The 25,677-nt window shown below is 45.1% G+C and overlaps 1 long non-coding RNA gene across 3 annotated transcripts; it reads right to left on the reverse strand.

Moving 5' to 3' along the window:
- Positions 1-19,959: 19,959 nt before the first annotated feature.
- On the reverse strand, positions 19,960-25,447 carry LOC139829365 (uncharacterized). 3 transcript variants are annotated; one of them, XR_011741823.1, is made up of 4 exons: positions 25,361-25,447; positions 23,166-23,215; positions 21,575-21,706; positions 19,960-21,036 (listed from the first exon to the last, which is right to left on the reverse strand). It is a non-coding gene; the product is annotated as an uncharacterized lncRNA (long non-coding RNA). The 3 variants fall into 3 exon arrangements; XR_011741822.1 differs by lacking the exon at positions 23,166-23,215 and having other exon boundaries at positions 25,361-25,429; XR_011741821.1 differs by lacking the exon at positions 25,361-25,447 and having other exon boundaries at positions 23,166-23,259.
- Between the last annotated feature and the right edge of the window lie 230 nt (positions 25,448-25,677).

Raw genomic sequence — 25,677 nt, forward strand, 5'->3', positions numbered from 1 at the left:
CTGATGCTCACCCAGAGAGCCAGGATGGAGGCACTCATGTTGGAGAACCTGCAGGGTTGTCCCAGCAGATGAACTTGGATGGAGTTAGGCTGAGGTGGGACTCATCTTGCCTGCTGCTGCAGGTGGAAGTCTTCTGTAGATGTAGACTCTAAACCACATCTTTCTGTACATAAGGGAGGAGGAAAATGTTTCTACCTTGGACATCTACTTTAGTGTGAACTCTACCATCTTCTGGTAGTGGCTGTTTCTCTGCTCTGACTTCAGGGAGATGGTGGTGATGGGTCAGACTTGCATCTTCATCCTGACCATCAGTGAGGATGCTCAAGAGGATCCCCATTCTCAGCAATGTGCCCAAATCTCTTTAGCATGCCTTTCTGCAGCTAAATCAAAGCTGCTGTGAATGTCAGACAACGGGAGAAGCAGCTTTCCCAAGCCCTGGCAGATGTTTCCTCTAGGCTTCTACGTGTGTATGTGTGGGCAGTGGGTGTCCATCTCACCTGACGTGACGTGTCTGTGGTTTTGCTCATGCATGGGGAGATGCTGACGGCTGCGCAGTGAGGCTATGCCAACAGCAGAGATGGAGGTTAAAAGTTCTTAAGTTCAAAAGCTGTGAGCCTTTTTGAAATCAGCTGGGTTTATTTAAAGCAATGAGAATTTGTTTCTTGCCATTGAGGACACTAGTGCCTAAGAAGCAGCTGTGAAGCAAAGTCTTCTCAAAAAAAATCTTGACTGATCTAGGCAAAATAACAGCTCTGGAAGGATCTGGAGAAAAAGTTCTGGTCCATAGACCTGAGTAATCATTGAGTTAATTATTTGGGATGTACTGCAGTCCATTTCAGAGACTGCAGAGGATCTGCGATACCTCCTTTGCAAACGTTCCCATGTCCCATGCAGCTCATACGCCAGTGGCAAACAGGCCATGAAACAAGATATGTAGTTTTTCAACATAAAGGCAGGCTGTGAGCAGCTTACCTGCCCCTGCAGAGGGGAGTGAGGGGCTTCTCTGGAGCCAGGAGACCCAGCGTTCAGAGCTGCCGCTCTCTGAGGATTTTCCAGTAATTTGGAAATAGAAGTTAATTTCTAATGGAGGTTACGTGATATCTCAGGCTAATTGCTGGTGTTTTCCTTTGTTAAATCAAAGTGGAATTCCCTCTCTCGGGCTGACTTAAATACAGAGAGCAGTTATCAGTTAAAATAAATAAATGAATAGCAAAAAAAGAAAAGAGTACTTCACTAGGCTGGAGCAATTTGGATACATCCGACCTTTAAGAAAGATGCCTTGTTTCCACAGAAGTGAAATTTTGCCAGTAACTGCTTAGCAAACATCAAGGAAGGTTTTTATTGGGTCATTTTCAGAAACAGTTTAAAACAAAAAAAAATCAGAAAAGAAAGAAAAAAACTTCAAACCAAATGCTTTGCTGGCTGAGGGGCTGATTCCTGCCTGGGTACGAGTTACTCAGTCGCGGTCGTACACTCAGCCTGGTGGCAATTGGTGAGGTTTGAGCAAGTTCAGCTGAGCTGCACAATTTCCCGCTACTGTTTTTATGTGTGCACAACTTATTTTTAATTTAATAATTATTATTTATTAATGTGTTAATTATTATTAATTTATTTAGTAATTTATCCTCAATCCTTTCCCGCTCCAGTGCAGGACAGCATCCCCATTCCAGGCAGTGCCGAGCACACATTTTGGTTTAAGCTCTGGGTTACCAACCCTGCATCTGCTGAGGGGCACTGGATATTGAGGTTATTTCCTCTTCGGGGCCTTACAAGCCTTGTGGGGTTCGTGCCACCTTAGGAGCCCGGGCAGCGCTTGAAAGCTTTAAGTGCAGGAGAGACCATATTTCCCAGAAAAGGGAAATTTGTATTTTATAAACCCCACAGTACCCATTTTGCTCACATCCATTTTATGATTATAATTACTTAGATTACTTTTATTTCAGATGAAGGAAAACAATAATGAAAGGGTAACTGAGTAAAAAAGCTCAGAGAAAGAAAGAAAACACTGTGGTTTCTGTTCAGAGTTTTTAACCCTTCAGCAAGAGGAAGGGCTGGATCTTTAGTGGTGGAGGAAAAGGTTGGCTCATAGCTACATACAGACCAGATTTCAACCTGTTTTTCTCCAAGGGAGTATTCATCCCTGCTCTTAAAGAAAGGTGAATCTCCCGTGCCTATTCTGTGCTTGAACTTTCCAGATACCTGCAACAAAATTGGGCAGTGTCAATACATAACAATATAGTAATTATTATATATATATATATATATATATTTAAAATAGATATTATATATATATATATATTTATAGTATATTTATGTGTGTGTATAATGCGGTTCAAGTGAGTTTAGAAGGCAGGTCCAGACTCCAGAAGGTCCTTTTGTACTGAGAGGGGAATGTTGTGGAGCTCATCCCAGGACAAGCTGGGGTGAGAAAGGCACCCTGTGCCCCAGAATGTCACCTCTGGTGGGAAATGGTCCTGTGCTTAAGAGATGGACCAACTGTCTTCATCCCTGTCTGAATCTCTTGCCACTCTTGCTGGCTGATGCTCTCTATACAAAGAGAAGCATCAAATACCTGTGACCCCCCCCACGATGGGCTCTGAATCTGAACGAGGCTTTTCAACCTCAACTGATTTTCTGTGAATTAGTTTAATAATTAAGATAATCGTCAGTCTGAGGGCGTTGCTGGTGGGCCGAGGTCCCATTTCAGCTTCCAGCGCAGGGTCCAGCCCCAAGGTCCAGCAAAACGAGCTTTGTTTGTTCTCAGCAATGATGCTGTAGGTACGGTGGATGACTTGAGAAAGGCATTTCCAGTGCCTGAAATCTGCTACAGGAGGGAAAACAGAGATTACAATCCTGTAAATGCCTCTGAGTGTGGTAATTGATAAAATAAGAGAAACCTTGAAGGAGGGACTCAGGATTGCTGGAGACCTTGTGTCTTCATGAACACCCCTCAACCCTTTCCCAGTTCTCATTTCAGTGGTGGAAGCCGACTTTCTTCCTTGTTATAATGTGTAAAACCCCACAGAGGACACAAAACTTGTTCCTTCCAGGGGCTCCCCCTGCACTGGGCTATACCCGCATATTTGAGACACCAAAACTCAGAGCACCAGAAGCGCTATCTGGGTCAGGTTTGCTACCTTTCAATGGCCTTTTCTGGATGTTTCACCCAAAAAAAGGACACAGCATTTTTTTTCTGGATCCCTCATGAGCTCCAAGAAGCAAGTGCCATGTACTTTACACCCGCTGCAAAGTGCATGGCAGGCTCCTTGGAAAGCAAGCAAATGTACTGGGCTCTGTGCAGTGGCAATCAGGAGGGGAATTAAAATTATTATATGTTGCCATGGTAATGAAGTCCCAGGATTTGCCTAGAAGGAAAAGTGAGGTTGTAGCTAGTTGCTCATGAATTCCTCAGTAGGCTTTTCGATACTCTGTTTCCTTTAAATGAAATTGGAGAAAGACTTGCAGTTCATAGTGGGGGATAAAAATTTTATGAAGCTAAATCTAGGCAGTGTTTTAGTGTCAGTCAGCATTAACCCACAGCATGAACACATAAATAATTGAGATTTCAAATACCCCAGTGCTCTGGGTTAGAGCACCGGCAGCACTCGAGGGCAGCCCAGAAGCTCCTGAGCATCTTCCCGAGCAGCCTGAGCATCCCGGGCTGGATGGAAACACCCATCCCTGCATCCTCCTGCTGCCCCACCTCCTGATGGGATTTCTTCTGACCGGGGTAAAACAACAAAATAAATCTGACAGATTTCCTCTGGGCTTGGAGTGGATGAGTTTAGTTGCTTAGGGAAGTATTTGCAGCTAAACCTTTGGAGTCCAGGTTTCTGCTTGTCCGTAGGAGCCTGGTTGTGGTCAGTGGGATGGGTGTGGGCTGGGGCTTGTGTGTATGAGAGTATCTGCCCCTGCCAGGAGCCCAAATAAAGGGAATCCTGAAACAGGTGAACCAACATATGAATGCAGTTAATTAAAAACCAATACAAATGTAGCAGAGTGAAAAGATTGCAAAGCACTGCTCCTTTGTGAGAATGATGAGTGGTTTTGGAAATCGATATTCAATATGGTTTGAAAAGAAAGGAAAAGAGAGAGGAGAGGAGAGGAGAGGAGAGGAGAGGAGAGGAGAGGAGAGGAGAGGAGAGGAGAGGAGAGGAGAGGAGAGGAGAGGAGAGGAGAGGAGAGGAGAGGAGAGGAGAGGAGAGGAGAGGAGAGGAGAGGAGAGGAGAGGAGAGGAGAGGAGAGGAGAGAAGAGAAGAGAAGAGAAGAGAAGAGAAGAGAAGAGAAGAGAAGAGAAGAGAAGAGAAGAGAAGAGAAGAGAAGAGAAGAGAAGAGAAGAGAAGAGAAGAGAAGAGAAGAGAAGAGAGAAAAGATAAGAAAAGAAAAACTAACAACATGCAAAACAAACAAACAAAACCCCAAAACATTTCCTTTGGGGTTTTTGGCCAATGCTGACCTTATTTCCCCGCCTATAACAAGTTTAAGTAGAGCTGGATGAGAATTAATTTCCAAAGATAAAAAATAATGATTAAAAACAACTAGGAAAAGGAAACTGGCTCCAAGTTTTCCCCAAATTTGATTTTTATAATTCTTTTTTTTTTTTTCTGCTTTTCTCTTCCCATCTCCCTTTTACAGCGGCAAATGGGGAAGACAGAGAGGGAGAATAGATCAGTCATCTGCAGGGCAGGACAGAAGGCCAGCGGGAAAAGAAAGGGAACAAAACCAAAGCAACAGTGGCAGCTTTGAGGCCTTTCAGGGACCATTTTCAGGGAGAAGAAAAAAAGGCATCTTCTTGTGACAATGAGATGTTCACATTGAAAAAGAGGCTCAGATGAAAATGCTCGTTAGAGAGAAAAATGCCACGTAGATACTTTTTCCCTCTGCTCAGCCCCACTCCAGTTGCACCAAGGGAGGTTTAGATTGGATATCAGGAAAAGGGCTGTCAGGCATTGAACAGGATGCACAGGGCAGTGGTGGAGTCACCATCCCTGGGGGGGTTAAAAGGCATTTAGATGAGGTTCTTAGGGACATGGTTTAGTGCCAGAGTTAGGTTAGGTTAAGGTTGAATTCGATGATCCTGAGGGTCTCTTCCAACTGAAATGATTCCATGATTCCAACGGCTGGCTGGGGAAGATGGAGCTGCGGTGCCTCAGCTCTGGTAGGGGACTGGCAGGGTCTCCGTGTGTGTGATGTTCTCATGGGTGTGTGGTCTGACCTGTCTGCGTTCCCCAGGGCAGAAGGACCATTGTACACTCCTGGGAGGTGGGTGGGAGTCAACGAACCTTCTCCATTGCTCAGGCCCCTTAGGTGTCTTCTGTGGAGCTGTCAAGGGGGAAGAGGGCAGCGTGCTGAGCCTCACTAAAGCCTTTGCAAACCTCCAAAACTTGAATGCTGTTCAGAGCTATATCTGAATAGGAGATTTGTGGCCCCCACAGGATGATATGCCAGGGCTTCTAATGGCGAGTCTGGTTTTGGGTGAAAAAAGGCCATTGTGAAAGAAATCTCCGTTGCATTTGATATCTTTCCTCCCTCCAGAGCCATGGAGGTCGGAAATAGGTCAGAAGTACTGGTTTTGTTTGGGTTTTTCTTTACACTAGGGAAAACCTGAGACCTCCTGAATATCAAGCCTGGGAGCCTTCCCCTCTGCCCCATACGGTGTGTGTGCCCGAGCGGTGCTGCCTGGCAGGGACATGACACAGCGAGACAGAATCAAAATAAACACCCGGAGTTACTCCTGGCTCTTGCTCTGTGCTGCTACGCTTGGGCTGGCTCCGCCATGGCACGTGAATAAAGTGTCAGGTTGGCCGCTGTCAGATCAGTACGTTGGTTTTGGTCTCTTTTTTTTGGCTATGAGAAAACAAAAGTACCAAAAGAGAGACTTCTTTCTCTCCCTGCTGTGCTAAGCCGAGCCAGGCTCATGTGATTGCTCCATGGTCTTCATATGCTCTGGGATGCAGAGGTGGGCAAGGCTGCTTGTTTGGAACAACTTTTTACTGCTCGGTATAAATAACTTCTAGAGCTGGTCAGAAATGGATAATCACTATGAGGTGGGAAACCTTTGTGTCAATTGCTTACCTTCTGTAGACCTCCAATGAGAAAATTTGGCCTATTTTCTGATTTTCTAAAAATATCTAAATACTCACATAAACACATTTTTCCTTCATTTTTTGCCTTTCTTTTTAAATAATATTTCTCAATAACTGCTTAGATACACTTTCTACTTTCAGTACAAGCTTGAACATCTATCAGAATAAATTGTGATAAAGCAAATTCACAAGGGGTTGATCCTGAATAGAGATTTCTTTAATTTTTCTGTTTAAAAGCCTTGTCTCTCTATTGTTTGCTATGTCAAAGCTGACGATCACAAACCTCCAGTAGCATTTTCAGAACGGACTGTTAATATCTCTGGGTTGGGATTGACTCAAATTTCCTGCTACAGACCATGGTGCAGAATGTAAATAAAATACACAGGGAGAAGTTAAATCCGTGCAGGCCTACAGTGTTATTTAAGAGCAATTCTTAATTAGACCAAAGTTTCTCCAAAACTTTTAATGGCCTTTTCTGATAAAAGCTCCCATTTAGATTTCTCTAATATTTTTTCAAAGGAATAAAATTACACTGTGAAAGCCCCAGAGGTAACAACATGCTGCCTCAGCCAAAACAACTACCACCTCCAGCTTAAAAACAAACTATGTTTTACTGAAATAATGAAAACTTTTAAAGGAAATACAAACTGCTTCTTCAGGAAGGGCAAGGAACGGGAAGAACCCCCAACTTGCCGAATGCATTCCTCCAGCAACAGCCCTCCGAAAGAAATTCTCATTTCCCATTGAAAACGTGTAGATCTCCCATCAGCTAAATAACATAGTTTTTTTGGCATTAAAAGTAATTGCTAGGAGTTCTTAACCTGAAACAGGAGGCAGGTTGGGTGAAGGGAAACCTCTGTGGGATGCGTGTTGGAAAGCAGACGAGCAAGGATGCAGGACTGCGGTGTCTGGTTTAATGAGGCAAATCATTACAAAAAGATGGGTCTTTCATGGCAAGCACTGCAAGTTTTGTATCTTCATTCCAGCATTCTCAGGGGTGTTCATTTTATTCAATGCCTGGATGGTCAGATTAGGTCGCTTTGCTCTCTTTTGTGAATTACTGAGCTATTCAGCGTTAATGAAGGTCTAATTTTATAGTGTTATTGTTAAAGAAGGTAACACAAGCCTAGGAATATTGGCAAGGAAATAAACTTTTGAGGTCCCTGCCAGTAGTTAGCTCTCTGAACTAGCTCTGGTAAATGAGTAGATCAAACAGAACTTTGACTTTCAGCTCAAACGGAGCCACCACCCATTTTGCAGACTTTCCATTAAGTTCTCCCCTATGATTTTTAATTATGTTTCTGTTCTTCCCATTCCTCTGGTGAGAGAAACTGGCTGCAGGGGAAGGACCATGGCTCCTCCTGGTACCATTTGTGCCAGTTAGACCTGGGAAGCACCGGAGACTTCAAAATGCTGGAGCTGCTGCCAGGGGGTTGGCATGACCAAGACTTCAGAGCCTTTGACTGTGTTCATTGGCGCTTCCCTCGTTTGCCCCTGGCACCTGGGTTTTGCAGATGAGTGATGGGTCTTTTGGCATCTGTTTTGCCAGGAAACTAGTTTTGTGAAGGTGTAGAGATAGTGTAAACCTTCATTGGTGACAGAAATAGATTCAGACCAGTGTAATCCTCATGGAGACCACTGGGCTGTCCATGAGTGTTCACAAAGCAGACCTCTGCATGGTGCTGCTTGCAGTCACAGCAGTTTCATTAGCTCAAGTGTGTTTGTCACCACATGTTGCAAGATACAAGCTCTGGAGGCCAAGACCAGAACCGAAAGGTTATTTTGTGCTGTGCATATGTAAAGAACATTTTTAAGGGCAAAGTAACTTCTCCACTCCTGATGGGTGTCCTTTGGCTGAGGCTGGAGCTGTTTGTTTCTCGCTGTCCCATTGTCATCCTCCTGCTGCTCTGCTTGAACTCGGTGATGTGGGACAATGTCAGCTGGCTCTGGAAAGGGACAGCATGAGGGTGGTTACAACTGCTTTTCTGGTTTGCCTCCTACATTCTCTTTGGCCAGAAGTGAGAAGGTCTGAGCCAACAACTAAAAATACAGATCCACAGCTTTGGACAAAGGTAAGTTTGCCAGCAAGAGTTTCTCTGCAGGAGTCCTTGCATCCATCCTAGCACAAAATCCTGTGTGATGTGGGAGGATGTCAGTGTCCCCCTGTTCCCCTCTCCTGCCAAGGCGCCTTTGCCCTGGCTCACGCTGAGCCGTGGCTGACTGCAGCTGGAGATGCGTGGGCTTTTCTCCCAGTCAGATCTCCATCTCACCAGGGGCATTACTGCAGAATAAATAAGAGGAAACCTTTCTGCAGTAGGCCCTGAAAAGGTGTTCTGGTGGATGGCTGAATTGCTCAAGGCAGTAGCAGACAACATCCATGATAGGTAGGGACCCAGATTGGGTGGACATGGTGGGTTGAAGGCAGGAGGTTCATGGGTCTAACCGTGTGTGTGTGATGGTTGTCAGTAGTAATTCTGAACTCATTTTCTCTTGTTAGGAGCCAGCAATGATTTAGAACAGGTTTGGTCAATGCTTTGTACATATTCTCTTTGTCCCGTGCTCACATCTCTTAATTTTCTCTCCAAGTCTGTCCCTTAGTTTAAAAGGAGATGCCAAGGTGAATCCAGGCATTACATCACAGACATCCTGTTGCTTCAGATCCTAGCGTGTGTTTGATTTGGCTAATGTTTCTTTCTCAAGATCGATGAGTGTCCATCCTGTTTGCCTTTCTCTGAAGATAAAGTAACCTCCCTCCCCAGCCCTCCTGGGATTAGGTTCCAGCTGTGACAAAGGACAGGTGTGGGTCTGCAGGCAGGACGGGGCGCTGGGGCATCCCCGCTGCCCTGCGGGCGTTACTCTTGTGAGACGAACTATCTCCATGACCATTCCAATTAGCGGGGGCCTCTGGCCCCCGCCCTGCTCAGCAGGCTGTGTGCGTTCGGGGAGAAAAATGAGAAGAGGGAATTGAAAGACATCACTGTCTGTGGGAAGTGTGGAGGAGAGAGTAATAGATGTGAGGAAGGGAAAAAAAAAGACAACAAAGTATTCCAAGAGTTGGGTTAAGAATGGACAAATTGATGGTATGCAACATATCATCAGTCCTGTTTAGGCAGGCTGTTTCTCATCTCGGCTATGTGCTTATTCCACTTGACTCTTATTTCTTGGTCTTGGTTGGGTCTGGTCCTGTGCATGTTGGGAAGGATCCTTCCCTCTGGAAAGCAGAGGATCCCCATAGCTCTGCAGTGTCCCTGGAAGAGCCGAGCACAAATCCACCGGAGCTGCATGAACTGGTAGCGCTACAGCCATGGAGCAACTGGGAGCAAAGAAAACTGTGAGCCAGAGCCTCCCAGCCGTTGGTAATTCAAATTTTCTTTAAACATTGGTAAAGGGTCTGGATGGCCGCAGTAGCTCTAGCAACAGTCTGCACTTGGTCTGTAACAGGAAGCTCCATGTTCAAGAAAACAGCAGGAAGAGGGTGTTGGTGTCCAAAATTAAACTTAGATGGCAAAGCCAAGGTGGGTCACAGGTTGTAGGACTGGAAAGGGAGAGTGATTTGGGTAAAATACAGATTCTCCTGATTTCTTGGTGTACAGTAGCAACTGAGGACCCCACTGTAGGTCGGGGTGTCACTGTGCAGTGCCACAGTCTGTGCTCCGTATTGCAGGTGGGAATTGTTTCCTGCTGAAGACCTCATGCCTGCTTCACAGGATAGGCATAACTGGTTTTATTCTTCCCTCTGAGTTCTGAAGGAGTCAGTGACAGCTGGGGATTAATCCTGCCCCAGTCTGATGTCACAAAGCCCCCTGGGTCCTTCAGCTGGGCTCGGTGGTCTAGCAGGCACAGCCTGAGGCAAACACGACTTTGCTCTTACACTCACCCAGGCTGTGGCAAATCCCAGCACCACTTGTTATAGGCCAGGCATTAATCCAGAGATGAGCTGGGACCAGCTCTTCTTGTGGCTGTGTGGACCAGGATGCCCATTTGCACTCCAAATCCAAAATGAAGTCTCTTCACCTGGGTCAGAGCAGATCGTCTTGCAAAAACACGAAGCACAAATCCCACACTGGAAGCTTTTTGTGAAATAGATGTGACTTAGTTTTTCTGTACTGCTATTTATACGTTAGAGTAGATGTCCGTGCTACGGTCTAACACCAGCAATTCTGTGAAAGAAAAGGCTTCAAAAAACAAAAAAGCAAATTCCTCTGACCAGTTATGCTTGGGGGAAGGCAGAGAAAGCAGAGAGAAACTGCAGAACTTAACCTGGGTTAACTAAACAGACTCTTAAACTCTGTTTCAGCATAAGACTTCTAACATTACCTGCTTGGCATGTCATAGCCAGGGATAAGAACCACCACGCAGTTAATCACAGAGCCAGCTGCCACCAGATACACTGGGACATAAAGTTTGTAAGGGAGAGCTCTTTCTCTGACACTCTTCAAGACACAAGGAGAAAAATGAATAAAGGATGGGAAATCTCAGATGACAAGGCATACTCCAGCCTCTAAACGGGGCTGAAGTGCAAATTCTTCTGCAGAACGGCTTATACCTTTAGATCTGCTTGCCCTTCTTTTGGGCTTCCCCCCCCCCCCACTTTCTATAAAGTGAAAAGGGTAGTGATGAGCTTAATCCTTCAGTTCTTTTGATTCTGCCTAAGATGGGTTCCACTGTCTTTTTAATATATCCATCTTTCTGGGGCATGTGGAACTAAACTAGGCATCTTCTCTGTATCCCTGTGCCGTCATTGAGACACTGACAGTTTAGGCTGTTGCATCCTCCCCTCCTGCCTCAATTGCTACCTGATTTTTCTCGCCCTTATTTAGTGCAGGGTGAATTCTTGACCACAGCATCCCATTTTTCTCTGCTGACATGGACACTGATGAGCAGCTTTGGGTCTGGGCCAGTCCTGCCTGCTTTCCTCTGAGATTTGTGCACTCTTGGCTGTCAAGTCCAGGTTTGGGACTTTCGGTCTCTGCTTTTGGGTTTAGCTTTGGTCACACTTGTGTTGTTTCCACCAGATCCCCTTTCAGAAAGTCCTCTTGCAAACTAAGCATCTCCATAAGTCTGCAGTGATTCCTTACAGCTGCCTTTTCTGGGCATCTCTGCAGGGACTTGAATGAAATGCTGGAGGAAATATAGACTTTTTTTGGGGACAGCTTCATGGTTAGAGACGCTTGACAGAGATTTGAGAATGTTCTCTTCCCAGCTCTGTGTCACTGACCTCCAGCAAACCATTTTATCTTCACATTTCCTATCTGTGACAGCGTTAGAAATGTTCCCTTTCTTTCTCCCTTTGTCTGTCTTATCTATTTATATTCTAAGGTCTTTGGGGCAAGGACTGTCTCTTGACTGTACAAAGGCTGACAGACAAAGGCATTGACCTTATTGGGGATCTCTAAGTGTTAATGTGATACCAGTACCAGAACAGTGGATAAGTGTAAAATAGCAATACAGTCTATTTTGGAACAGAAAGTAAAGTATTTTCCCTTCCTTGTGTTAATAATAGCTTTTGGGATGCAACAATTAAGGCACCAAATAGAAAGCACATAGGACTATATGAAAACCTGCATGTTCTACAAAACATTTTTAAAGAAACTATATTGTGAAAATCTAGGTCACCTTCCTAGACTTTCTGGGTTTTGGATTATGGGGTGGTTTTTGCTGTGGATTTTGTTGTTGATGTTACTTGGTTTGGTTTGGCTCGGTTTTGTGTGTGTGTGGTTTTGGTTGGGTTTGGTTGGTTGGTTGGTTGGTTTGGTTTGGGGTTTTTGGTGCGTGTTTTTTGGGGGGTAACAGCAGTTTTGCCCCTGCAGAAAGCTTTCAGGAGTACCTTGTGATGACTGTGTGTGGCACTGAAGGTTACCTGACACTAGTGAAACACCATAGAGTATTTTCAACCATATAAAAATGTTTCGGTGCAGTTTTGTCTCCTAGGAGAGGTATTCATCCTATTGCAATGCAGAGGAAAATCTTGCAAATGTTGCTAGAAAATGGTGTTCTTTAATGTTCTCTCATCTTCGCAGGTAATCTGCCTTTTCACACAAACAGGGAAAAAGTGTTATTATGCTGTTCATTAGGAATCTGAAGTTGCTTCTATCCTCTCCTGCATCCCAATCTAAGCACATTTTATCTCTTTCTGATACAGAGATTCAAGCAAAAATTAAAATGTTGGTTTTAAAGCTAAACTCAGCAGGAAAACTTGTATTCTTTCTTCAGCAGCAGATGTGGTTTTGACCTTCTAAGACACAATTTTTTGTGTTAATTTAATACTAAATTCCCATCGCACTAAGCACAACCTCAAGACACAACAGGAGAATGGCAGAGGAGGGGAATCCAAGCGGCACTTAATGTCGTCTTTACTTGTGTTTCATGCTGAAAGATCAGATCAGGTAGTGAATTATTAATGCTGCAGTCTGGCACAATCACGGGCGTGCAGCCTGCCAAAATGTGAAAAGTCCATTGCGGAGGCAGGATATTGGATCCCATCGGTGCAAACAGGCGTGTTTCCACGTTTGGAAGTTCACAGTGGGAGAATTCAAATCAGCCTCTGAGATTGGCTGCAGATTAAACTCCTCCATTTTTAATTAGTCGCTGCACAGAGGACCTCACGTCAGGAAAAAGTAACACTAAACCCATGGAAATATCCATAATAATTGTCCTACAGATTCGGTCATTGTCAGTGGGGTAAAACATTAACATCCTTTTATCGTGCTTAAGCATTTGCTTGGTTTGGAATTTTTTTATGCAGCCCAACAACTTTAAAGCCTAATGAGTTAAGAATTGCTCGGGATGATAATGGGGCTGCTCAGGCTCTTTAATGATTGGCATGGCTCATGAAGGGGAGAAAAAAAACCCGAAGGAGGCTCCCTGGGGAAGTGTGTAAGGCCACAAAGGGTTGAGTGGGCAACTTGGAGAAAGGGACTGTTGCTTTCACACAGTTAGGTGTTTAAAGGAAGACAAACCCTGGCCACAGCTGACTAATTTTGGCTAATTGGAACCTGCATGGGTCAGGGCCTAGAGGCCTCACTGCTGTTAGGTCAGGGCAGCATCCATCAGTGGCCTGTCCTCGGAATGGCAGCCCATCCACAGCCTGCGACAGTGGATACAAGATGGAAAACTGGCACAAAGCTCTTCCTAGTGGAAGAGCATGTTGCACCCGTTTGACTTCGTGCTGCTTTCCTGTGGCTGGGGGGGATGGTTAAGTGCATAGGTGGAACAATCTCATGAGATGTCCTTGCTTTTCACAAAATCCCAGAATGTCAGGGATCAGAAGGGACCTGGAAAGCTCATCCAGTGCAATCCCCCCATGGAGCAGGAACACCCAGCTGAGGTTCCACAGGAAGGTGTCCAGGCGGGTTTGAATGTCTGCAGAGAAGGAGACTCCACAACCTCCCTGGGTAACCTGGGCCAGGCTCTGCCACCCTCACTGAGAACAAGTTTCTTCTCAAATTTAAGTAGAACCTCCTGTGTTGCCATTTGTACCCATTACCCCTTGTCCTGTCACTGGTTGTCACGGAGAAGAGCCTCGCTCCATCCTCCTGACACTCCCCCTTTCTATATTGATCCCCATGAATGAGGTCACCCCTCAGTCTCCTCTTCTCCAGCTCCAGAGCCCCAACTCCCTCAGCCTTTCCTCATATGGGAGATGCTCCACTCCATCATCTTTGTGGACACTCCCTTATGTATCTTTCCTTCTGCTTCAGGGCCAATTTATCAGTGTGGAGGCTGATTTCTTTCCCTGCTCTCCTGACTGATTAGCTACCATTCAACCACTGCCTGTGTCCTCACTGAAGTCCTTGTTAAATCTTTCAACCTGTGCTGGTGGGTACGTGGGCTTTGACCCTTGGCAGGGGTGGCTCTGGTGCGGGGCTCCACCGTGGGAGCAGGGAGTGCAGCTGTTTGGATTTTTGCTTCCCAATGGTGAATGAAAGAGTCTTTCTTGTGCAGTAATACTTGCAGTAATGCAGAACCCTCCTACAAAAGGATGGAGGACTTTGTGGTGGGCGCATGGATGTGTGGGGTCAGCTATGGCGAGAGGTGTGGGCTGATGCTCTGCCTGCTCACTCCTGCTGCAACGTGGAGGGCTGGGCTGGTTGTAGGCAATAATTTGTCACTCAAATACATTAATCCTAAAGTATAATACATCAGGCAAGAGTACAATTTTGATAACGTCCCTTCCCATTCACTTTTTCTGTCCAAAACCATGATTGTGCTGCACACTTGTTTGATACAATTATTATTCCTGGTAAACACAGTGCATTGGCTTGCACACAATGGCCTCTTAGTGCCTGTTATGCTTTTTCTTTTTTTCTACTAATAATAACAATATTATTTTGACTGAAGCACAGGATAAGGGAGGACGGATGGTTCAAGTGTTCCTAAAATAAATTTTATGGTAACCTGAGATTTATGGTCTGTCTTTTTTTAAATACTACCAAAGTAGTAGATTAAGGATTTTTGTTGGTGCTGGTAGGGGTGGGGATTTGTTTGTTTTGCTTTTAAAAAGAAATACTAGATGGACCTGTGAATCTCTCCAACAAATTTTGAACCAAATTCACTTTTCTGCTCCCTTTAATGTACAACTAGAAAAGGGGAGGCTATCTGATGCTCTAGGGTTTCAAGAATGAGGGACGTCTAGATCTAGTCATTTCCACCAGCAGCTTGCTGTTATTCAGTACAATGTGGGACTGGACAGTGATAATAAATTAGAATGTTCTTAAAAATAAACATGAAGTAAATGTAGAAGAGTTTGGATGAAGGATGTAAAACCTTTCTGAGATTACTGGTGCCTGCTGTTTCCCTTTTCTGCAATTGGTTTCCGCTACGATGTTGTTGCCCTTTGACATTCACTAAAACCAGCAAGTGGAGGAAATGACACTATGGCATTTATTAACCTGCAGTGGGGATGTTAAACAGAAGAGGTTTCCCTGAGAGTGGGATATAGCTGCTCTGTGAGAAATAGCCCTTTAGAGCTTACCTGGATGTAAAATACTATAAAACAGACTTATTGTGAAAATAATACTGGGCTGCAGTGCAGTTGTGATTATAACATATTACAGCAGCTCTTCAGCCGTAAAAGTCTTGTGTGCTCTGCAGGGCTGGGTCTGCTTTATTCATAGTTTCAGCTCCAGTTATCTAACTCCTTTACAGCTGAAAACAAGCGTGCAGGTGAGTGTTGTGGCTTCCAGCACCCATCCTTGCACAAATAATCCGATGTCTTTGAAATGGGATGGTCCATGCACGCTTGCAAGGAGATACTGCTTTCCTTTGAGCTGGGCTTTAATCAATGCTCTCCATTAGATGTTATTCTTATAATACATTTCAGCCAAGATTAAAGCAACAAAAGTGAAGGAAGAAACAGTTCTGGCTTGAGTTATGCATTTAAAAAATAAAACTAAATTCTTATATATCTTTTGGGAGCTGGTCTCATTAAAAACAAAGAAGATGTGTGCTCCCTTTGGCGTACCAACTCTTTGGATGTCCGAGACAAAAGAGCATCTAGGTGGACCTGTTTCTCCAGTTCCTTCTCCAAAGAGGACAGAGATAAATATGTTCCCATGGGACTGAGCTACAGAAGAGGGCCAGGGTGAAGAAATACATTCATGTACACCTGCAATGTGTGTTATCTCATTTACCTACATGTGCGAGACTCTGAAACAATTGCTATCTTCAATTATACTAAGAAAAGTCAAACAAATGCACCTTATGCTTGGAAGTACAAGGGCTCCAGAAAATTCTGCTCAGCCACAACAGACCTAGAATTCCCTTAATGTAGGGTAGGAGGATCCTGGACAATGGAGTGATGAATGTGCTCCTCTTGTCTCAGCTACCCAGCATGGTGAAGATCTATAGGGTGACCTGCTGGAGAAGGACATGAGAGGGAGGAGCAGTTTGCTTCATGGTGTTTCTGCTAAAGGACCTCTGCTTCCCACAGACACTTTTCCCCTGCCCATCTCCCCGGTAACTCATTGCCCACCTGCTGCTGTCCAAACTGGGAGAATTGGAAATCCCAGTGGGTTTCTTGAAAAACATCTGCAGTTCCTGTGGGCTTTACAACTGAATGTGTGTGTAGACTTGTGAGTTAATCTGGTTTGTAGAAGTGTGAGAATAACCTTTTTCACAAAGTGTGGAGGTCAGCAAAACAGCACAGAACAGGAATGAAGGGCTCAGTTCTCCAGAAATACAGGCTGGGTTCCTCCGTCCTCTCCCAGGCCAAACCATCCGTTTTGATTTGCAGTTTGGTCTATTTATTCCCTTTCTCCTCTTATGATGGTTTATTTTTTTAATTTTATTTGTTTTCAAAACTACTTCTGCACTTGACATTTGACAAAGCTTTGGATTTTTTTCTGTGAAACCCCCCCTTCTGATGATTATATACACGTAAGCGGAACACGTTATTTCATACTTCTTGAGTGTGTAGTCACTCACATGATACATATATATTACCTGCTTCCTATGACGTTGACGTATGTGAGCTCTAGAAATGGTGAGTGATCACTTAAAATGAAATTTGAACCACGTTTCAACTTCCCTTGAGGTCCAAAAAACTGTCAGTCAGCTTTAAAGCTGTCTGTTGTTTGTGTCACTGGACCTTTCCTTTCTTTGAGGGGAGAAGAACTGGACGCTCCAGCATCCATGGTGGCAATGTTCACCTTGTACAACACAGCAAAGGGCTGGGATTGATGAGCAGGATTGTCTCTGGGATTGGAAAGAACATGGTAGTAGGAGGATCATCGTGTGTATGGATGACTTTGTGGTGCTGAGAAAAGGAGAGGTTCAGGTTGGATACTGGGAACAATTTCTTTGTGGAAAGGGTTGTTAGGCATCGGAACAGGCTGCCCAGGGCAGTGGTGGAGTCACCATCCCTGGAGGGGTTGAACAGACACAGAGATGAGGTTCTCAGGGACATGGGTTAGTGCTAGATTTAAGTTATGGTTGGACTCAATGAATTTGAGCATCTCTTCTAACCAAAATCATTCTATCATTAAGAAAACTCTACTACATTTGGGACCTCCTCGCACTGAGGCTGTACCAGCATATTGCTCTCACGATGCTTCATCCCCTGTGCAGCAAACTCGCCCAAACTGCACCTGGCTCATTTGTTATATCTAGTCCTGTAAATTAAGTAAAATTAATCCTGTGAAGTATAGCTGGAGAAAGTATTACGCTAAAATGGGGATGGAAAAACTGCTTTCTGTGGGCAGGACTCTTCAGTTTGGAGACAAGAAAGCTGAGATGTGTTATGGGAGATGTTTGCAAAATGATGGAGGTGGTGAGCCAGCAGGTTCAAAGAGGAATTTCAAAAAGTCGTGCACCACAGCTTAATGAATGGACACTAAAATGACAGGGCAGGGGTGTCACTCTAGTACCCCACGTTCAGCAGCTGTGGATGCTTGATGGGTACGAAGGGAAGAACTGCAGAAAGTGGCCAAGGTCGTGTGCTCTCTCTAAACAGCAACGGCTGCTGCCAATGTCAGAGACAATGACCATCCAGGGCAAGACAGTTTGAGCTGATAGAGCATTTTTACATGTTAGAAAGAAACTTTAGGAGTTATGGAGAAGCAAAACAAGTCTGTGTTTAGGGCCTGTGCTAGGGGCAAAGGCTGCTGGCAAATCTCGTTTCGCTCAGCCCAAACTCCTTTGCTACGGAGTCAGCAGGTAGATCTCTTTTCCATATGGAGAGCTGCGGGGAAAGGGCAGATGTCATGCTGGTGTCAACTGTTCTATACATTTGGAAACATTCAGGTTTTATATTGAATCAGAACTTTAATTGGCTGATTTTTAATCACGCTGCACACTTGGAAAAATTCACCGTTTTATTAGATTGGCTTTTGTAATTTCTCAGCCCTGGTTGAGGCAGGGGAACCTGCAGCATTGCTTTAGTCTTTCAAATCCACTACCAGATCTTCTTACCCAGCCCGAAAACCTGTGTTGTGTATTTGCTGTTTTAGGAGTTGCAGTAGCTGGAAGAGGAAAATAGCAAAGCAGAGCAGAGCCTTAAGGTCCATCATTTATCTGAAGAGATGGGCATTTATCTCCTTTCTAGAAGTAACAGTATTTTAAAAGACTCTGAGCATGAAATGATTAATCAAACAGAAAGAAAAGGGTGTTCCAGAGAGTTTGGCAAGACACAGCTGAGAAAAGATGCTTTCTGTCCCATTGAAATGCAAATGGCCCCAAACACAATCCCTTCAAAAGCCCAGCATTATTTGTTTCTGGAGATCCTTGTTATATGCTTATTACCCTTTTTTCTATGATCACTAGCTAGGTAGGGAGTGTTTTTGCCTAAGGAAGGCAAGAAGAGAATTAAGTTTATGTCACATAACCAAAGACACTATGGCTCAATTTACAAACGATTTGGCCACTTATCATCAGGGATTTTTATGTTATGTCTCCTTCTGCAGACCCAGCCTTCTGACACCAAAGTGGCGAAATCCATTTCAGATGTGATGGCTGCAAAGAGCCTGGAGTCAAAATGATTTCATTTTGTAGACATATTAAAAGTCTCAAACTGTAGTTGCAATACACTTACTATACATTCCTCCTCCTTGAGCACCCTTTGTGCAGTGATCTGCTGAGTCCTAGGGAAGGTTTGCCCCTGGTGCTGGATCAACGGGCTGGGCTTTTCCAGGCTCCGCAGTGGTTTTCAGGGAAGCCCAGCTGTTAGCACATCTGGAGATCCCCACCAAGTTTGGTTTTGGTGGTGGAAAAACAGGGTGGGTGTTCAACATCAAGAATACTCATCTTTTAGAATAAATACCAGCCTGTCGTACAGTGGTTGTGTTCATTGCAGCAGGAGTAAATTAACTCAGAATAACATCCCAGGTTCCCCAAAAACTCTGAGCCAAATGCATTTTGGACCATGTAGCACCAGAGAGATGGAAACGGGAGCAATTGTGTCTGTGATCCATGTGGCAATTGTGGAGGAAAAAACAGGATATAGGGGGATCTTGGCTGAGTCCCCTTGTGCACTCCAGGTCTGATCCAAGATCCGCCAGCAAAGGGGTATGGGGGAGCTGGTTCCTGTGGGTTTCTGATGGGAACTGGAGATTGGCACAGCCTTGCACACGTTGCACCACCATCCGTGCCCCCCAGTCTCACTGGCTTTTGTTTTTAGTGGGACTTGCTGAAGCTCGATTGGCTCAATCCGAAATTTTTGGGGCATGGAAAGAGGGAAATGAAGGCGGTGGGTTTGATTTAGTGTTTTTGGGTTTGCATTTGACCATCTGGTCCTGAGTCACTCAGAAAATATTCCACTGGCTTTAAGTTTTTAATTCTTTCAATTTTTTTCTAAAAATGAAGCTTCTTGTCACTCTAAAACACAAGGACATTGCTTTAAAGTAAAACTGAAATATTTTGCTTTGAAAACACCAATATTTTTATTTTATGGATTTTTTTTCGCAACGAAACTATATTTCAAATCTAAACAATTCGAGTTTGCAGAAAAGTGTGATTTTTTTGATGGGTAATGCATTCATTTAAAATGCTTGCCCAGGTCCAGATGGCAAATAACACCTCTGGGAGGTAGCTGGGATGATACACCTCGAAATCACCCACAGAGCTGGCCGGGGGGAACGGGGGACACTCAGGGCAAGAGTTCGGGTTCACCCAGAGCCTGTTAACCAGCGCTGAGAGTTAACATATGGACAGGAGAGCGGAGGGGCCAGATGCAGGGACACGTAATTTACTGCCTTGCCTGGGGAGATGGGCCTAACAGGGACTGTGGTTGTACAGCAGGGGCCAAATTAAAATCTTTTGTGATGAGAAGTCTGAATTCGATGCGCGGCAGCAGCAGATCCCTGGTTTTGCCTCTGGCTCTGAGCTGACTATTTTTTCACCCTTGGTTGAAGCTCGCAGCCCATCTATGTGCGGGTAGTTTTAGTCCCAAGCAGGCTTTTATTTCTTTGGGTAAAAAGCCAAAATTAATACAATTTTGTAATAATTTACAGTGACCCAGGGAGGTCTATCATGCCAAAGGCAACAGCATTCACCCAGTAACCACCTCGATTGAGACCCTGGGAATGGCAGAAATCCCGTAACTTTTATGGAGTCGGGGTTTCACCCGGCTGTTCTGTGAATGGAGTTGGGCGCCTGCAAAGGAGGCGATTCTGGGATTAGCACCTGAACTTTTGGGTGCTCCTCCCTGTATGATTTAGGAAACTTCGATTTGGAAATCCATCAATGACTGTTCTTAGCCCAAAGCTGCAAACTTTGTATATGCTTGCTGGTTGAAATGGTACTTAGTTCCTTTTTTAATACTTTATTTGTTCCCTGTTAGAAAAAAATGCAACTGTAAAAATGCTGCATGGTTAGAAATCTTCCCATGAGCAAAGCCCTGAAGTGGACTTGTATGGTTTTGATCAGGAATAAATTACATATAAAAAGGCTGGTAATCCAGAGATCTGGGTGATAATCCCAATTCTCTTGTAGGATTTCTCTGTGATATTAGATAAATCACTTAATGACTCTCAGCCTCCCTTTCCATGCCTGAGAAACTGTGATGAAAAATATTCAAGCCTATCCACACAAGGGTTGTGAGGCTTAATTGTCTAATATTTGCAAAGCTCTTTGAAATCCTTCGAGGTGGAATTGTACGTAAGTGCTCCAGCAGCTTTGTGTATGTAAAGAGCTGCGTGTCTCCGGGCGCTGGATGCTGGTTGAGCAAGATGTTAAGATTGTACCGGGAGGAGGAGGACAGGGCTTAGGAGACAGGGTGGGTCCATGCAGCTGCAATTTGAGGACTTGTTTCGATGGGCTTGTGTTTATCTTTGTCTGGAAGGCTCTTCTTCCTCTCGTGCTGAGGAAGATCAGCGTTTGTGCCGCCCTTCCCTGCAGGGTAACGCTCAGAGGCGAGGTGACACGAGCAAAACCTGCGCCTGGTCCTGCTGTGCCGGCGGGGAGCTCGTGTCCATCGTCTCACTTTCACAGCCATGCCGAGTCCTCGCAAACAGAGCTGGGAATGCAATAACAGCAAAACATGCTCCTTTAACCTACTCGGCACCAGCGTGTAAAATAATACCCCAGATAGGTACCCTGAATGCTTTTATAATTTATTCATTCAACAATTTCTTTTGATGTAGTTAATGTTGTATTTCCCTGGCCAGGGCTGGCATATGAAGCGTGAGAAATCCTTATGGACAGATTGCTTTGCCTTTCCGAAAACAAACTCATGTTATCTGCCCAGTGGCCTAAATGAGATGAATCCTCCGGGATGTGCTGCTGGGCCGTGGTGCATTTAAGCAGGGAAGGGGAAAAAAGAGCCCAGTATCCAGGGGATCCTGATCGATTTTATCCAGGCTGGTCAGCACCTCGACTGTTCTGTCTTTCCTCCAGGATTTTGAATGTATTTAAATACCAACAAATAAGAAAAAAAACATGGTTGAGCTCTCCGTTGCACAAGTCTTCACTAGGTTGCATCCATTAAAGCCTTCCTGCTTTCTTCCACCTGTTTACCCCACTAATAGATATCACTTCTTTGTATAAAACTTTACCTCTATCCTTAATGATGTTTTGTGTCTGCCTTGGTCCTCCTGCAGCTGTGAAGTGCAGTAATGAGTGGTTTCCTCCAGCTGAATTGATTAACTGAACTTCCATTATTTGGGCCAAATCCTTAAAACACCAAGCTAAAGGAAACAAAAGGAATGAATATAAGTCAATGGTTTTGCTTACGGAGAAGCACTTTCATTCTTTGACTTTACATGGCCTGCAGATCTCAAATTCCTAATTCATCCTAGTGCAATGAAGAAACTCGAGGCATTTTTAAACAGAGGGGACCCTGAAGCTATATTTTACACCCAGAGTGAAAACTCCAAGGGCAAGTGTTAATCTCAATCTGATTTCATGTGCAAAACAGCTGCTTGGATCTCTCGTCTTGCATCTGTCTCAGATGGGGCTGTTTTCTACCATTCTGTTTAGTGCAGCCAGAAAGTTAATTTAGTGCATATTGGGAAATTCCTCAAACGCCATGAGACTTAACACCATTTTTTCCATCAAACCCTTGGAGTTTGTGTTGATATTTAGAGGTGTGAGACTGCAGTGCCGGGGAGTGGAATGTTTCACTAATTTATTGTAGGGAGCTGATCTGGGGTGTTATCTCCATAGACCAAGCTGTTATTGTTTCACTTGCAGGCTAAGTGCAATATAACTCAAAGTCACAATGCATCCCCTGTAAGGCGAAACCCATAACACTCTCCTGTGGCTGACACCTGAAGTAAAGTATGTCTGCCAGCCTCCTCGAATAATTTGCCAGTGTATTCTAATTGGGTTTATAAAAGGCCCAAGTTTTATTTATAGATGTGCTTTTAAGTGCATTATCCCGTGGTTAGGGTGCTAGTTTGGGAATTGTGACATGTGAGCTCTTGTGCTGACTTCGCTCCTGTCTCTGCTGTGATTTTTGGGTGTCTTTGGTGGCAGAAGTACCATCCCCATCGCAGATGGTGGGAAATACCGGCCGGTTTAAATGCAAGTAACTTAATTAGAGTTACAGAAACATTAATGCTTATCGACATCAATGCAAGGTCTGGGAAGTCTGGTTATGAGACAATCGCTCTCTTCGGCTCAGAAGAAGAAACAAAGGTCAAAAAACCCAGAGCTGTTGCTTTGGAGTTCCCACGGCTTTGTGCAGGGGAGGTTTCCAGCAGGAAATTGGGAGATGACCCAAAGGGCTTGTTGATAAAATGATAAGAGTTCGGCTCAGCACCAGAGCAGGGAGCCATGTGTCATTTCAGTATCCCCGAGCAGTGATTTCGGGGAGATAGAACTTGAGCTCAGGTAGGTCCTGCCAGTTCCAGGGCTCCCTGTTACATTCGATTTTAAGGCACAGCCTGGGTTTGCATTAGAAAGTGCTACAGAAAATGTGCAACTGGAGCAATAATGGGGCAGAGGGTTCCAGTGCTTGGTGCACACCGGTGTCTCCATTATGGCTAATCCATAAAAAATACGGCTATCGCAGAGATAGAGAAAACTGGGTAGGAGGCAGCCTGGAGGAGATGGCAGATGGGAAAGCAGCAGGAAAACGAGCAGCTTTTGAGCGTTCGGATGTGGTCGGTGAAGGCTGGGCAGGGTCCAGAGTCTGGTACTTACAGCAGCTTTGGCTCCTCTCCAGTGGGGCTGCAGGTGATTGAGAAATGTTCCTGTGACAAATAGACATGTCAAGCCCTGAAACAGTGATGAACTCGGTGGCTGGCAGAGGGCAGGAGAGGGCTAAGAGGTTATGTACACCTCCCACCTTGCTGCTGGCCAGTCAACAGCTGCCCAGTGCCCCCATGTCACCTGGATCATCGAATCTGTCCAACCGCCGTGGGCTGGAAGAAGGTCAAGTGTTGACCTCGGGGTTGTTAACTAGGGTATCTCATACCAGTAGATGAGCTGCAGCATAACTACACGTACACATGGACTGTATTTTCTCCCTCCTTCCCTCCCTCTCTCCCCATAGGGTGGTGGGGTTTTTTGTGTGGTTTTTTGTGTTTTTTTCCCCAAAAAACCCTTGACTTGTTTTCCCATTAGCCCCCAGGGCAGCATCGAGCAGGTGTAATTCATTAAAGATGGGTGGGCTTGGCTGTTTCAGTGGTAATAGTGCTCCTGCCCTACACAGCAAGATTTCAAACCCCTTTGTCTTGGGATCCAAAAGCTGTTGCAGGGCTCAGTCCTACCAAAAATCTGCTCTGAGGATGGCTGAGAGCAAGGCGAGCAAGCTGCGGAGACACCAAAAGGAGGCTCAAGATCCTGACTTGTGTATGAACCGGATCTTGTTGAAAAAGAAGAAAAAAAGCTCAATCCTGCTTGCTGCTTTTTATGGGAACGGAGAAGGTTATTCAGTAACCCGCACGTTCACAAAGGCACTTTTGTTCCTAATAGGTCCTGAAATGTTACGACCTAATGTGTAACTTCAGAGTTTACTCATGTAGCAGCATCCAGGTTATTGTGTAAGGACATGAAATAGCTGCTTCTTAATGACATCAAACAACGGTGGCCCCGGCACCTGCTGCCAGAGGAGCTGATGGGCCCACCTGAGCGTGGAACCCGCGGCTCCCTGAGCTCAGGACACGGTGCGATGGTGAACGGGGACGGCTGGGTCTTCAACCACGGGCTGGGACAGAGGAGTTCACCCAAAAAGCTGTGAGGTGAAGCCACCTGAACGTGCTGGCGGATGACAAGCGTGATTTGGGCTCTTCCCGCAGCCAGAGGTGGCGGCTTGTTCAGAAAAATGCAAGCTCCTTACGTTTTGAGGGTGCTTTCTATTTTTTAAGCAGTTGGTTTTAAGCAAAGCAGAGGCATCACCATTGGAGAAAGGCTTCCTCTGCACTCTAGGAAAAACAGTATGGGCAAAATAAACCAGTTCATGGGAAAAGATGTAAGCAAAAATGATGTTTTATCTCCTCCACCAGCCGCCTCCAACAGCAACGCCTGAGCCCTCCTTATTACCTGAAGTTGTGAGTGTCACTGATACTGAGATATTGTTTGCTTTTCTAATCCCAGCGGGGGATTAGTTTGAAGCACAAGGACCAGGAGCCTTCATAATACCAGACCTAGGCGGTGAAACTGCAGCTGATGCTGTTATTCAACTCGGTAACCGAGTCTTTGAGGAATTATTCTGCATTATTTGCTTCTCTTGTATCGCATGGCAGGAAGCGCCACAGGATAATTACTCGCATTAGAAATGCTTCCTTTGGTCTGTTTTGAACATTTCGCGTTTCATCTTCCTGGGTCCCCCGTGTCAGAGGAGCGTCCCATGGAGCGCAGGGCTGTTCTGGGGTGTTGCCAGGGAGAGGTGTCCCGGAAAGAGCTGGGATTGCACTAAAATGCTGGTGACAACAGGGCAAAGGTCACTAAAGCTGGGGACAGGGCGATGCCGTCTGATCTGTCACCAGCTTTTCTGCTTCCTCATCTTTTACTGAACATTTCTGATAATAGCCACACTTTGCTTTCCACTTTTTGGTGGAAAATTTCCTTCCTTCAAGAAGGTGAAGTAGGAAACAGACAAAACGGGGCGGGGGGGTGGACACAACGCTGCAGGGAAGAAATATATAATTTGAGGAATACACTTGCTTTGTTTTCCGGGAGATATTTTCAATGCTTTTTATTATTTTTATCAAATCCGAGTATAAAGGAAAAACATATTCTCTTAGCTAATTTCCACTCCTGCCCATCCAAACGGGGCTGCACAGATCAGCCCCACCTTGCCTGGCCAAGGAGCACCCAGGCACTATTTGCAATACGTGACCAGGCTGGAAATCCTGCATTAATTATTGAATAACAGCAAGTAGTAACTTACTTACCCCCAAGTGCAAACTACAGCGAGTGGGATGAGGTGGAGCATCCCCTTTTTGGCAGTGGCAGTTTTCCAGCCGCACATGGATTTGTTTCACACGGACGCTGCTGCCCTTGTTTACTTTTGCCTTTATCTGCCCGGCCTTTCCGCAAATATTACTGCGTTTGTCAGAAAAGACCAATTAAGCGGCCTGAGTCCCCAGTGAAAACCTTGACTTTTCTTTAACCTTCCTGAGGAATTGCTCGTTAGTGGGAAATGGTGCCACTGCAGAAACTGCTCCAGAAGCGCAGTCAGGCAGGATGGTGCTGCCTCCCGGCAATGAAA

The sequence above is a fragment of the Patagioenas fasciata genome, chromosome 18, assembly GCF_037038585.1.
Source record: "Patagioenas fasciata isolate bPatFas1 chromosome 18, bPatFas1.hap1, whole genome shotgun sequence".
Classification (NCBI taxonomy): Eukaryota; Metazoa; Chordata; class Aves; order Columbiformes; family Columbidae; genus Patagioenas; species Patagioenas fasciata.